Raw genomic sequence first — 14,734 nt, 5'->3', positions numbered from 1 at the left:
AAAGTATGTTCTCTAACCATGGTGGCTTTAGATCAGAAATCAATAAAAATTAAGGCATCTAGAAAATCCCTAATATTTGTAAATTAAGTAACACACTTCTAAATAAACCATGAGTCAAAAAGAAAAAATTATAATGCTAGAAAATATTTTGTACTGGAAGGTCATTAAAAGGTTGTAGTATATTAGCATATCAAAATTTGCAAGACACAGCAAAAAGTAGTGCTTCAAGAAAAAATTTATTGGTCTAGATATTTACATTAGAACAAAAAAACATAAAGTCAATTATCTAAGCTTCCACCTTAAAACTTATTTTTCTTTTTTTACTAGGCAAAGAACTTTATTAATCTTGTTTCAAACTTTACTCCCAGGCTTCTCCAGCTTAATTTAGCTGCAAAATGAATTGTGTATAAGCAAAAACTGAAAAGAGCTGCAGTGTCCAAGGGCTTGGGCTTAAAAATATTAGAGACCTAGATTTTATCAGATCCATGAACAAAATTTTTAGAAAGCAGTCATAATATAAAATAGCAGCTCCCAGTAACTGCTTCAAGTTTTTTCTTCTTCAGAAGTTGGCTCGATCCAGTCTGCTTCATTCTTAGAAGCTTCATCAAAATTCTCCACAAAATCTGGAACTTCATCATCATCCTCCTCTCCAGTAGCAAGTGGTTCCTTTCCATCCACAGATTGTTTGGGCAGAGCTTCAGCCAGCCTTCTTAAACTCGTCAGACTGTCTGCACCAAGTTGGTTTAAGATACTGGGTAGCATTTCTGTCAGCTGCTTTGTCTCAGCATGGCCTGTTCGCTCCCAGGGATGCCTGAACTTTAGGGTTGTTAAAATGGATCACTGTTCCTTGGTTTGTGAACATACTCACTTCTTCAATACCAGAGATATTGTTTACTCCTCACTTCTTTAAGGAGAACTGAAGTTTTTTATCATCTGCTGTAGCTGTTCTATGAACCACCTTCTTCTTTCGGGGAGCACTTCCTTTCCCACCAATGCGCACTTGTGCTTGCAGTTTGGTGAGTTTCTCCTGGTTCGTGATAGTTTCTTTCATCTTGTTGGGGCGGAAATGGGACCGCGCGCAGGAGACTAGGGTTGGCGCTCAAGCGGTCTCGGGTGGACCAGCTGAGATTACGCGCACACACGTGGGGACGCAAGATGGCCTAAAACCTTATTTTTTAAGTAGAGTAAATTAAGTCCAAAATAAAGAAAGAAAACAATAAAAAGGATGGAAATCAGTACGATAGCAAATAGACAACAGAAAAAAATCAACAAAATGTTTTAAAAGTTTAATTGACTTTATAATCCTCTAGTAAAGACTTATCAAAAAAAAAATAGAAGGCACAAATTACTAATAGCCTTCTGAAGGCTGAAATGGGGACCCTTCTGAAGATGAAATGGGGACATCACTACAGATGCTACAAATATTAAAAAGATAATAAGTGGATATTTTGAACAAGTTCATGCCAATGAATTTGATGGATAAAGGAAATGAACAAATTCCTTGAAAAATACAACTTTTTAAAGTGGACAGGAAAAAAATTAGAAAATCAAATAGCTTTCTATCTATTAAAGAAAGTGTATTTCCAACTAAAATCTTGTAACAAAAATAACTGCGGGCCCAGATAGCACTACCAGTGAATTCTGTTAAACATTTAAGGAAGAAATAATTCTAATCTCACACAAACCATTTTAGAATGAAATCTTGCCATTTGCAACTGCATGGATGGAACTGGAGGGTATTATGCTAAGTGAAATGAGTCAGTCAGAGAAAGACAAAAATCATGACTTCACTCATATGAGGACTTTAAGACACAAAACAGATGAACATAAGGGAAGGGAAACAAAAATAATATAAAACCAGGGAGGGGGACAAAACACAAGAGACTAATAAATATGGAGAACAAACTGAGGGTTACTGGAGGGGTCTTGGGAGGGGGGGATGGGCTAAATGGGTAAGGGGCACTAAGGAATCTACTGCTGAAATCATTGTTGCACTATATGCTAACTAATTTGGATGTAAATTTAAAAAATAAAAAAAAAAATTAAAGAAAAAAAGAAAATGTAAGAGGAGGGAATTCTTCCCAAATCAATTTAAGAAATTAGACCTGAAAAGACACAAACAAGACATGAAAGATTCAGAATAATCTTCTTTAGGAACACAGGAACAAAATAATCTTAACAAAACATGAGCAAATCAAACTCAGCAGAATATATACTATATAAGATAATACAACATGATCAAATGGGGTTTAATCCAAAAATTCAAGGTTGGCTTAACATTTCTACATCAATCTATGTAATTCACCCAATTAATTAACAGCATAAGGAGAGGAATCATTATTATTTTAATAGATGGAGGAAAAGTATTTGACATCTTAATAGAAAAAATGTATTCATCATAAAAACTTAGCAAACTAGGAAGAGAAGAAAACTTCTTTCTGATAAAGTGAATCCTTGGAAAACTATAGCTAACATTATACATAATGGCAAAACACTGAACTCTTTTTCATTAACACTGGAAATAATGCAAACGTGTCTGCTGTCACTTATTCCATTCAACATTATAATGCAAGTCCCAGCTAAAGTAATAAAGCAAGAAAAAAAGAAAGAAAAAAGAAATATTAGGAAGTATAACCCTTGATTGCTACACTCCAACTACATGCAAACATACATAGAAAACCCAAATGAATCTTCAAAAACACTTATAAAATAACTAATAAAATAAAACCTAAATAAATAACATTAGTAATAAAACTACTAATCCTAATGAATTTTTAAGGTGATCGAATACAAGATCAGTATGCAAAAATCAAAGTATGCAAAAACTGTAATCCAAAACACTTTAAAATTACATTTAAAAATGTTTTAAGATAAGTTTATAATTCAATAGCAAACATCATACAATTAAGAATAAATCCAACAAAGGGCGTGTAATACATCTACCTTGAAAACTACAAAGCACTGCTGAAAGAAACTAAAGAAGACATAAACTAATGAAAAGATATATGTCATTCATGAATTAAAAGACTCAATATTGTATTTCCTGTCTCTCCAAATGCCATGCAATCCCAGTCAAAATTCCAGTAAGGATTTTCATAGAAATTTATAAGCTTATTCTAAAACTTATATAAAAATGCAAAGCACTTAGAATATCCAAAGCAATATTGAAAAAGAAGGACAAAGTAAAATATTTGCATTGATTTAATGATTTTACAGCTAAAATAATTAAGACAATGTTGTTGGCCCAAGCATAGAATAGACCAACACACATATGGTCAACTGAGGGGGAAAAGAAAAGTTTTTTTTTTTCCCTAACAAATGATTCTGGAACTGGATAAACATGTGGAAAAAATGGACCTCTGCCTCCATGCAACCATACACAAAATTTAGTTTGAGATGTATCATAGGCTAAATGTAGAAGCTAGATTCATAAAGCTTTTAGCAGAAAATATAAGTACATGTCTTCGTGACTTTGAGGTAAGAAAAGGTTTCTCAAATCACAAAAAACATTAACCACAAAAGAATAAATTCTGCTCATCAAAGACACCTGAAAAAATGAACAGCCAAAACAAACAAACAAAAGAACAAACAGCCTCTTATATATGGAGAACTAGTGGCTGCCAGAGGGGAGGTGGGTGGGGGAATGGGTGAAATAGGAGAAAGGGAATTAAAAGATACAAACTTCCAGTTACAGAATAAATAAATCATGAACATGAAGAGTACAGCATAGGAAACATAGTCAATAATATTATAATAACACTGTATGGTGTCAGATGATGACTATACTAATGGGTGGTAAGCACTGAATAATGTATAGAATTATCAGGTCACTATGTTGTACCTGAAATGAATATAACATTATATGTAAACTATACTTCAATTAAAAAAAATGAAAAGTTGAGGCACCTGGCTGGCTCAGTCAGAAGAGCGTGTGACTCTCGATATTGGGGTTGTAGTTCGAGACCCACGTTGGGTGTAGAGATTACTTAAATAAATAAAATTTAAAAAAAAAAAAGAAAAGAAAAGTCAACCCCTGGGGAAAATATTCACAGTATATCCTTAAGAAAGAACCTATAGCTGGAATATACTTTTAAAAACTACTACAAATCAATTATTAAAAAAAATTTTAACGGGCAAAAGGGTTAAAGAGACAGTAAGAGAAGACCAGGTATAGCCAACATCATGTGAAAAGGTGCTCAAAATCATTAATCAGGAAAATGCAAACTAAAACCACAAGGAAGTGGTTGAAGTGAATGAAACCACCATTTCACACCTCTTAGAGCGACTTAAGCCAAAACTATGCTAGTTCCCCGTGTTGATGAGGATCTCTACCTCATATATTGCCAGTGGGAGTGAAAAATTAGTATAACCTTTTTGGGGAACACTTTACAAAGTTTCTTAAAAAGATAAACATCTCCTCTATAACCCAACAATTCAACTCCTAAAAATTTACTCATGATAATTGAAAATATATGTTCACACACACACACGAAAAAACTTGACATGAGTGTTAATAGCAGTTTTACTCTTAACAGCCATAACTAGAAAATAATTCAAGTATCTATTAATAGGAGAATGTATAAATGAATTATGACATATGTGTTTACTGGAATACTACTCAATCTTAAAAGGAACAAACAAGTGATACCATGAACAATATGAATGAATCTGAAAATAGTATGGTGAGAGAAAGAAGCCAAAAACAAAACAAAACAAAAATCATACTGTATGATTCCATTTATATAAAACCCTAGAAAAGCCAAATATAATATACAAGCAGAAAGTGGATCAATGCCTGCCTGGGGTCAGGGCTGAGAAAGCAGGTAAAATTAACCTGAAAATGGTATATGAAAACATTTTTGGATGTAAAAATGTTTTCTATTTTGACTGTGTTAGGTTACATAGTTGCACACAACTGTCAAATTTCACTGGACGACATACACTTAAGATTTTATTGTAAGGAATTATACTTCAGTGAAAACCAACCAACCACATTAATTAATTAATTAATTAATTGCATATATCTTGCTCTTGAAAAAGGATAGAGATTTACAGCACCCTTAGAAATCTAAAGGTTGCAAGGGTGGAAGTGTTCACCACATTTTCATTTGATTCTCCTGTATGGTCCTTATAATAGTGATGGTTCCTGAAGAACGACAGTAGATATTTTCAAGTTCAATTCAACAGTAGTCCCAATTGCAATTAAGGTGCTAGATATGAAATATTTTCTAGAGCAGATTAACATGATTCCAGATACATGATATGTAGCTATTCATCTGGCAAATGCTTTCTTTTCCATCTCTCTCAAGGAAGACCAGAAACAATTCACATCCATGTAAGATGGACAGCAGTATACATTTAGAGTCTTCTCTGAAGGTTATATTATTCCTGCTCTCTGTCACAATATAGTCCAAAAAGGCCTAGACCATCTGGATGTTGACATTTAGCATGACATAACATTGGCCCACTATACCAATGGCATCATGTAAATTGGATCAGTTGAGCAAACACAGCTAGTATGTTGGAGACTTTCAGTAGATTTCTGTTTTGTTTTATTTTGTTTAGGATTTCAGTGGTCTGAGGTACACCAGGATTATCACACATGAGGCTCTGGAGACAACACATTTTATACTTGCAAATACTACTCCAACCTATTTACTGAGTGACATGGGAGATTGACAGCTTGTAATGAGATCCAGACATGCAAAGGACTCTATGGCTGTAGCACACGTTAGCCCTGGCTGTATAATCTAACAGACCCTAGAGGAATCTGTGATGAGAAGAGATGTTGTAGGGGGTTATGGCAAGTTCTCATAGGAGAGTTATAACATTAGACACCTAAAGTTCTGGAGTAAGGCCATGGCATCTGCAGCAGAGAACTGGCTATAGTAACACAGAAGTGGTACATCGGAGATGAGTCATAAGCAAGACCAGAGGGCACAAATAACTGCATGAGCTGATGATCCAGATTCCTATCACATCCATTATTATTGCAAGTATGCCTCCCCCTCTGCTCACACCTATCGCAAATACTACCTTAGACCCATAGTCCAGAGGTGAGAAAAGGCCATGCTGAGTTCAAGCCAAAAATTGGCTGCAATTGCACTATATCCTGACTTGGGGGGCAGAGAGGTATCATCAGGAAAATCCTCCCCAAAGGCAGTCTTGGATGTGGATTTCCCCTGGAGAAGGGGAGTTCAAAGGCTCAGGCCCCTTGCCTCAGTTGGAGACATTTCTTCAGAACTCTCCCAGCTATTTAGTACACTGTGGGATCAGCTGGGGCTTCTCTTATGACTGCATCACAATTCAACTTCTCCTTCTGCCCAATCCTGCTTCCTTCACATGATTACAGATGTTTTTCCCAAGAGCACATCAGACCAATCTCCAATTCAATCTGCTTCCCAGGAAACCCAACTTGCAACAATTAATACAAAGAATCAGTATAATAAGTTAGGATTAAAAGTTCTGCATTTATAGTTTTGGGGATGCATGGAGGAATATTAGTTCTGCTGGGAAATTCAAGTTATCCATTTTGACACTTAGGTTTTTCAGCTCTGGTGGAGACCTACCTATACCTTGAGCTCCACTACAGATCTGGTGGTGTTCATAGGAGTGTCATACCACTACCTGAAAGCAGAGGGCGCTTTTGCCTGAAACATGTACCAACAAATTATTTTTCTGCAGCAAGGGGAGAGTATCTCCCAAGAGTCTAATACTTGCTGGTGGAATTGAGAAATCTTCACAGGTATGTGTATGTATGTGTATATATATATATACACACACGTGTGTGTATATATATATATATATACACATACACGTGTGTGTATATATATACACGTGTGTGTATATATATACATATACACGTGTGTGTATATATATACATATACACGTGTGTATATATATATACATATACACGTGTGTGTATATATACATACACGTGTGTGTGTGTGTATATATATATATATATATATGAGGATTTTGTGTAAAAAGAGAAGAAATAAAGACAAAAATTTAATGTTTTTAAAGGAGCAGTTGAGAAAAAAAAGGTGACATCCATAGATGAATTTCCAGAAGTGGATTAGGTTTTTTTGTGTTGCTCCGAGTTAACACATTATTTTTTTTTTTTATTTTTTTTTCCAACGTTTATTTATTTTTGGGACAGAGAGAGACAGAGCATGAACGGGGGAGGGGCAGAGAGAGAGGGAGACACAGAATCGGAAACAGGCTCCAGGCTCCGAGCCATCAGGCCAGAGCCCGACGCGGGGCTCGAACTCGCGGACCGCGAGATCGTGACCTGGCTGAAGTCGGACGCTTAACCGACTGCGCCACCCAGGCGCCCCAACACATTATTTTTAAAATGGCAAAGGAAGTCAATAAACAAAATGAATGAACATTGCTACATATGGTAATATGGGTGAATATATGAATTCATATATATATATATGTATATATTAATTATTCTTCTTGTCTTTAAATACATATATGTTTATATATAATATATACATACATATATGTATATACACATATATGTATGTGTATATACATATACATACATATATATGTATATAATAATATGTATACATATATACATATATATGTTATATATGTATATACATACAATAATATGTATACATATATACATATATATGTATGTGTATATACATATACACATACATATATATGTATATAATAATAATAATAATAATATATACATATATAAACATATATGTATTTAAAAGCAAGAAGAATAATTAATAACCAATTCCGGGAGAAAGAAATATACTGTATAGGAACAGCCATGCTTCGAATGCTACTCAAAGGAGAAATATTCCTTTCCCCTTTTCCTTTGTCAGATTTTTAAAACTGGACCTCAGGTGCACAGAATTGCTTTAATCATAATCCTAAATCCATAACAGCCTTCCATTATTTATACATAAAAAGTTCTCCTTTATTTGTTGTTCATTTGTTGGTTTGTTGGTTTTAAAAACAAACAATTATGAAATCATCACCCAACAAAAATTAAAATGATGATGATAACTGAAATCCACATGAGATCCTTGCCCATCCTATCTCCCTGTCTCTCACCTTGAAACCTGAGTTCATTGTTACCTTGCTTTCCTTTGCATACAATTATATTAGGTTTATCTGTATTTATTAATAGCATATACTTTTGGTTTGGTTGTTTTTAAACTTATAAAAAGGGCATCTCTATACACTTTTAGTATGTTATATTTCACAATAAAAAGGGCTATTTAAAGGTATCATGCAGGATGTAATCTCTGGGGACTTTTCACTTAAAATTATATTCTTAACATTCACCCATATTACCATATGTAGCAATGTTAATTCATTTTGTTTACTGACTTCCTTTTCCATTTTAAAGATAATGTGTTAACTCAGAGCAACACACACACAAAAAAAAAACCTAATCCATTCCTGGAAATTCATCTATAGACGTCACCTTTTTTTCTCATCTGCTCCTTTAAAAACATTAAACTTTTGTTTTTTATTTCCTTTCTTTTTCCACAATATCCTCATTTATTTTACTCAGTATCTCGTACATGCCTTGCTTTTTCTTTTTCCAACATAGTTTCAAGGAACCCTGGAATCTGTTCTTTAGTCTCAGAAGGAAGGGTGCTTGTTTTTCTAAAAAACCAGAATAGAGAAATTTAAAATGCCTTTTATATAATGCCACATTTGAATATGCCCTGTGCCTACACATAAACCTTGTTCTTGTGGGTCCCTTAAGCCCACCTGAGGCCTTATACCAGTTGAGCTGTTTGTAAAGATTCATTTGGTTGGGCATAAAGAAATCTCCTGTGGTATTGAAAACACATCCCCAGAGAATAAAGGACCAAGCTGTTGGGCATAATGAAAATCAAGTATTAAACCTAAGCCACACTGGCACTTCACACACCTGGAACAACAGCCTGATGCTTTGGAGACACAATGGCAGAAAACGAATCTCATGTGTATTCCAGATGGTTCTGAAGGATCACAGACAAAAAGCGTTGGTCCCCACCCCCTTCTCAGAGCAACTCCAATTAAAATTTCCTCCTAGTCTCCACTAAACACTCAAAGTTAATAAACCCCGAGGATGTGACAGGTTATCCTTGTCTCCTGACCAGTGGTGTGCATGTGAAGTCATCTTGAAGAAGAAATTACAAACACCCAAACTACAAGGTTACATGAACTTCTTTTTTGTGGATGTAATGACCAACAGAAAACACAGGTTTCCACCCAGAGATGAATGCAGATGGGAATTTAAAATGATCTGAGCTCCACAGCGCTGGAGGCCGGCTGGGAGAAAGAAGTCCCCTGCTCAAACGGGTGGCAGCAGTGGACAGTGCAGCCACATTTCTGCAGATACGGAAAGAATACAGTTCCACCATTCACAGCAGCTTTTAAAAGAGCAAATATTTTCTATTCATTCTAAAGAAAATTATGTTTGTGAGACTAGAAAATTGTGTGGATGCAAATTCTCCAACCTGGTAATTATCTCTGATCCATTTCAATAAGCAAAGGTTTGGAGGAATTATTCACATATGAATCATTTTCACTGCTTTTTATTTGCAGAATAGATTGGAACTGTATGAATAAGAGACCTTCAACTCCTATTAACATTTTTGCATGCAATTGAGGCTCTCCAGAAATTAAAAGACAAACATTGGTAAATCAATAAAAGAAAACATTATTTTACTTCACCTTGGGCTCAGCCACCCACTGCCTATCTTCTCTCCATCCTTGGAAATTTTTCTTTTCAGCTGACCCAGCCAGAATGTAGACAGGTGGTGAGGAGGTGGGAATGGGCACTGCAGCTGAAGGGAGCTGCTTGAGCAAAGGTGAGACTACATGGAGAGGGAAAAAAAAACAAAAACAAAGTGACTCCTTTAGCTGGATTGAAGGGTTCATGTGGGGAAGTGGTTGGCTGTAGAGGAGGAGGCTGTTTGTGGATGGATTTGAATGTCAGGATAATTGGAAGCCACAGAGGCCACTGGGGTGAATAAGTAAGAGGGAATGTGTGTGTGGGGGGAGGGGGGGATGGGTGCCAGCCAAGGACTTAGGCTAACAAGGGAGAGGCTGTAAATGCCAGTAAGTAGATCACTGCAGTAAAAACCAAAGAACTGATGTCAGACCAACCACCAGAGTTACTTCATAACTCCACCACCTTGGGCAAGTTACTTACCTTGTCTAAGTTAAAACCACTTCCTCTCTAAAATGGGGATGATATTAACAAGTCCTAATTCATGGGATGGTTGAGAGAATTAAAAAATCACCTATAGAAAGTATTGGACATCTTGGAAGATTCAGTATACATAGCAGAAACTATCATTGTTATCTTCATTATCATAATTATCATTTCAGGAAAATTAATTCTCTATATGAGATGAGTAGAAATATCCATCCTCTGTTGCACATGGCTATGATAGAAAGAACCCAATTATCAGCAATTATATAAAGTGACAGTTTTTATTTTGAGTAACCTTAAGAATGTGCCTTTCTTGGAATAAGCTATTACAAATTCCTTATTTAAGATGTCCTTAGGGCAAAGTGAATTTTATCTCTTTAAATTACAAAGAATAAACACAGGTGAACTTCAACTTAAGTTTCTCTGTAAATTTTCTGTGGGAAAGAAATTGGCCCAAGTTTAGAAAAAAGAGCTAACTCACACGTTAAAGACAAGTCTGTGCAGAGAATATACAGTAATGGCTGCACCAGCCGGGAATCACCTCCCTCAGGGAGGAGCAAGGTAGCTACAGATTGTAGCAGATGGGGATTATGTTTTCTTTGTTTGGCTTTCTCGGTCTGAGGCACAAGAACACGATGGAACACAATTGCAGAATTAGGCAATTCCATACCCACCTAGTGCCTCCAGTTTTCTTTCTGTTGAAGGAATGAGGAAATTCAAAGGAACAGCCATGCTCATTTTCTAAATAAGCTACTTAAAAGTTGAGATTTATGTGACTTATTTTAGTAGGTGGTTGTGTGAGGCAGAGGAAAGCTTATTGACATAAGGATGGGATGACTCAGATCAGATCCCAGCTCCTTACTTAGGGAGAGATAGACTGTGTTCCACCTCATTTATCAGAAAAGGAGAGGGCTTGAATTATATGATCAAAAGTTTCTTCCAGGTCTCAAATTCTGATACTACATTAGCCACATTTTATACAGCAGTGTCTCCTAACTCCTCCAAGCCAGATATGGTTTTTCCCTCCATTGAAAACCTGTAGGATTTCCCCCTCTTTTAGAACACTTGATATGCTCCACCTTGGATTCTATACTTAAGTATGTGCTCATCTCTTTATTTCCCTCTAATTGACTATAAGATCCTTTAAGGGAGGAGATTTTTTAACTCATATTTACATAATCCAACAATGTATAGAAAGAATTAAACACCACAGCCAAGTGGGATTTATTCCAAATGTCCAAATCTGGTTCAACATTCCAAAATCAATTAGTTTGGGGCACCTGGGTGGCTCAGTTGGTTAACCATCCGACTGCCCCTCAGGTCATGATCTCACGGTTCGTGAGTTCAAGCCCCACGCTGGGCTCTGTGCTGACAGCTTGGAGCCTGGGGCCTGTTTCGGATTCTGTGTCTCCATCTATCTCTCTGACCCTCCCCCGTTCATGCTCTCTCTCTGTCCCCAAAATAAATAAACATCAAAAAAAAATTTTTTTAAAACAAAAATCAATTAGTTTAATCCACCATATCAGTAGCCTAAAGAAGAAAAGTCACATGAACATATCAATTGATGCAGAAAAAGCATCAATTTTCTGCTTTAGGAAGAAAGCAGAAACACCATTAGTGATAAAAACTCTCAGCAAACCAGGAAGACAGGAGAAATGTCTCAACTTGATAAATAACATATACATATACATGATTTAAATAGAATTTTTAAACAAAGTTAAAAAAATAACATTTACAAAAAATCTACAGCTACCATCAAATTGACTGGTGAGAGACTGGACCCTTTCCTCCCAAGATTGGAAACAAGACAAAGATGTTCTCTTTACTCCTATTCAACATTATACCAGAAATCTTAGCTAATGCACTAAGACAAGAAAAATAAATAGAAAGATTTACAGATTTGAAAGGAAGAAATAAAAATATTTTTAGTGATAGATGGCATGATAGTGTATAGAGAAATCCCCAACAAAGAACTTCTGGAACTAATAAGCTTATATAGCATGTTCATAGGATATAATGTCAATGTGAAAAGGAAGACTGTGTTTTTATACACCAGTAATGAACATTTGTAACCTGAAAATGTTTCTTAATACTATTTATAATAACACCAAAATATGATATACTCTGGTATAAATCTAGCATAATATATGCAGAACCCATGTGTGGAAAACTATAAAACATCAATGAAAGAAATCTAAAGAAATGGAGAGGCAGTGTGTACCCATGGATTAGAAACCAGTGAGTTTTTGCCAGAGGTTCAAGGGGAGAGGGGCTGAACAGATGAGGCATAGATTTGGGGGTGGGGGTGAAATAATTCTGTATGGTGCAGCAGTGGTGGATTTATGATATTATATGTTTGCCAAAGCCCTTGGAACTTTACAGCACAAGGAGTAAAGTTTAATGTGTGCAAAATTTTTAAAAAGTTACTTAGAAGTTCTTAGAATCCCAGGAAGGAAGGCAGACTGGGACAAGATCTAACTGTATTACAAATATGTAAAACAACCTCACTGGGAGGGATGAGATAAATGTTGCTTATCTAAGTCACGTTGCAAAATAAATGGACAATGTCAGACAAAATGAATTGTCCACAAGCATGATATTCTAGCTGATGAAGCTTTTCCCCATAGGTGTACAGGTTACCAATTCAGAAACCACTCTATGTGAACAAATAAGTAAATGGATAGTGGACGGTAGGAATGAGATTTCTCACTCTTTGAGTGGGAGATTAAAAATAAGAAAGAGAGGAGAGCTAGAATGATCCATGTATTACTTGAGTGAAGTCTGAGACAGCAATATGAACTCATGTTTAGGTTCATATAGATACATAGACATATTTGTGTGTGTATATGTTTATATATATGTATATATATGTATACATGTATGTATATATGTATGTATGTATATACATAGGGGTGTGTGTGTGTGTGTGTGTGTGTGTGTGTATAGCCAATTTTTTATCCACCTCTGAGAAGCTGCTTATTTCTCAAAAGCATTGGTAGTGTCCTTCATTGACTATGAGTCTGAGTCTTTTTTTCCCCAGCCTTTACTGAAGTATGGTTGACAAAATTGTATACATTCAGGTTGTACAATGTAATGTTTTCATAAACATATACGTGCATATATATATATATATATATACACACACACACACACATATGCCAGTTATTATACACATGTATATATCCCTGCTCTGACAGCTCTGAGGGCCTGGAAGCAATGAATGCCCAGTAGCAAAGAGCATACCTAGTGACCAAATCTTGATTTCTACTATCATTCTCCAATAAAAAGAACCAGGGATTCTTGGAAAAACAGTGAAATCTATGACTCGGACAGTAAATTTATAAGATGAGCCTGGAACATCTTCTAGTGCCAGCATGTAAAGAAGCACTCAAACACACACACACACACACATGCACACGCACACGCACACGCACATGCCCTGACAGTGATGGGGTTATGTCAAAGGGACATAGGAGCCAACTGAAAAAGATCTCAGTTGCCAAAGCTGGAATAATTGGAGCAAAAAAATAAACTAGAATCGTATTATAACTCAAAGTATAAAGTGAACATCTATGAGTCAACACTGATATACATAAATGCTTAAAAAGATAAATAAATAAATAAATGGAGAAAAGGCAAATCTCCCGTGCAGAAGAATTCCAAATAATTTATGTAGAAGCTCTGCCTTCAGGGAGGTAGAACTCCCCACCTGAGGTTGAAACCAGTTATATACAGTTTTGTGATTTTCTCCAGTAGCACATTAGCAACCTGTGTACAGTAAGAAAGCAAGCAGGTACATGAATTGATTCAAGACTGGAGCTTAAGGTGAGGCTTGCAGTAAAATTAGAAGATTAGGATGCTGAAAATACTGGCAAGGAAGTGGCTGACATCACGTGCTGTGAAGTGTAGGCTAACTAGGGAAGGAGGCAAGACCCTGGAGTGGCAGTGATCTAGATGAAAAAGAATAAAGAGGTCTCAGAGAAGTGTATTGAAGAGAGGTTAGCAATGGCATTCATGAATGGCTTGAAAGATGACAATTACTTTGTATAAGAGCAAAATTGACCAGGGAGACCTGCATTTTGAGTGTGGCAGGGGATTCAGGGATGAGAAGGCAGCAGGATCAAATGGTTTTAAGTCTCAGATTTTAAGCAGCTCACTGGAAGCCTTGAAGGGTGTCAGCAACTGTATTCTCCCTAACCGAGCATATTGCCTTGGCTGTTGAATGTCACAAATGAAAGGGTAGTAAGAAACTATCTGGCTGCTTTTGAAAGGCTGAAATTGGAGACTGCCATTTTTTATCCACCTCTGAGAAGCTGCTTATTTCTCAAAAGCATTGGTAGTGTCCTTCATTGACTATGAGTCTGAGTCTTTTTTTTTCTCCGGCCTGTACTGAAGTATGGTTGACAAAATTGTATACATTTAGGTTGTACAATGTAATGTTTTGATAAACATACACATTGTGAAATGGTTACCACAATCAAGCTAATTGACATATCCATCACCTCATATAGTTACTCTTTTTTGTGTGTGGTGAGAAAACTTGAG

General features: G+C 36.0%; 1 pseudogene; it reads right to left on the bottom strand.

The window, feature by feature from the left end:
- Positions 1-543: 543 nt before the first annotated feature.
- Positions 544-1,146, bottom strand: LOC112866396 (transcription factor BTF3 pseudogene; annotated as a pseudogene).
- Positions 1,147-14,734: the final 13,588 nt, after the last annotated feature.

The sequence above is a fragment of the Puma concolor genome, chromosome A2 (genome assembly GCF_028749965.1).
Source record: "Puma concolor isolate L17-30 chromosome A2, mPumCon1.1.hap2, whole genome shotgun sequence".
NCBI lineage: Eukaryota > Metazoa > Chordata > Mammalia > Carnivora > Felidae > Puma > Puma concolor.
The sequence above is the reverse complement of the archived record's forward strand: the minus strand, read 5'-3'. Positions and strand labels throughout refer to the sequence as shown.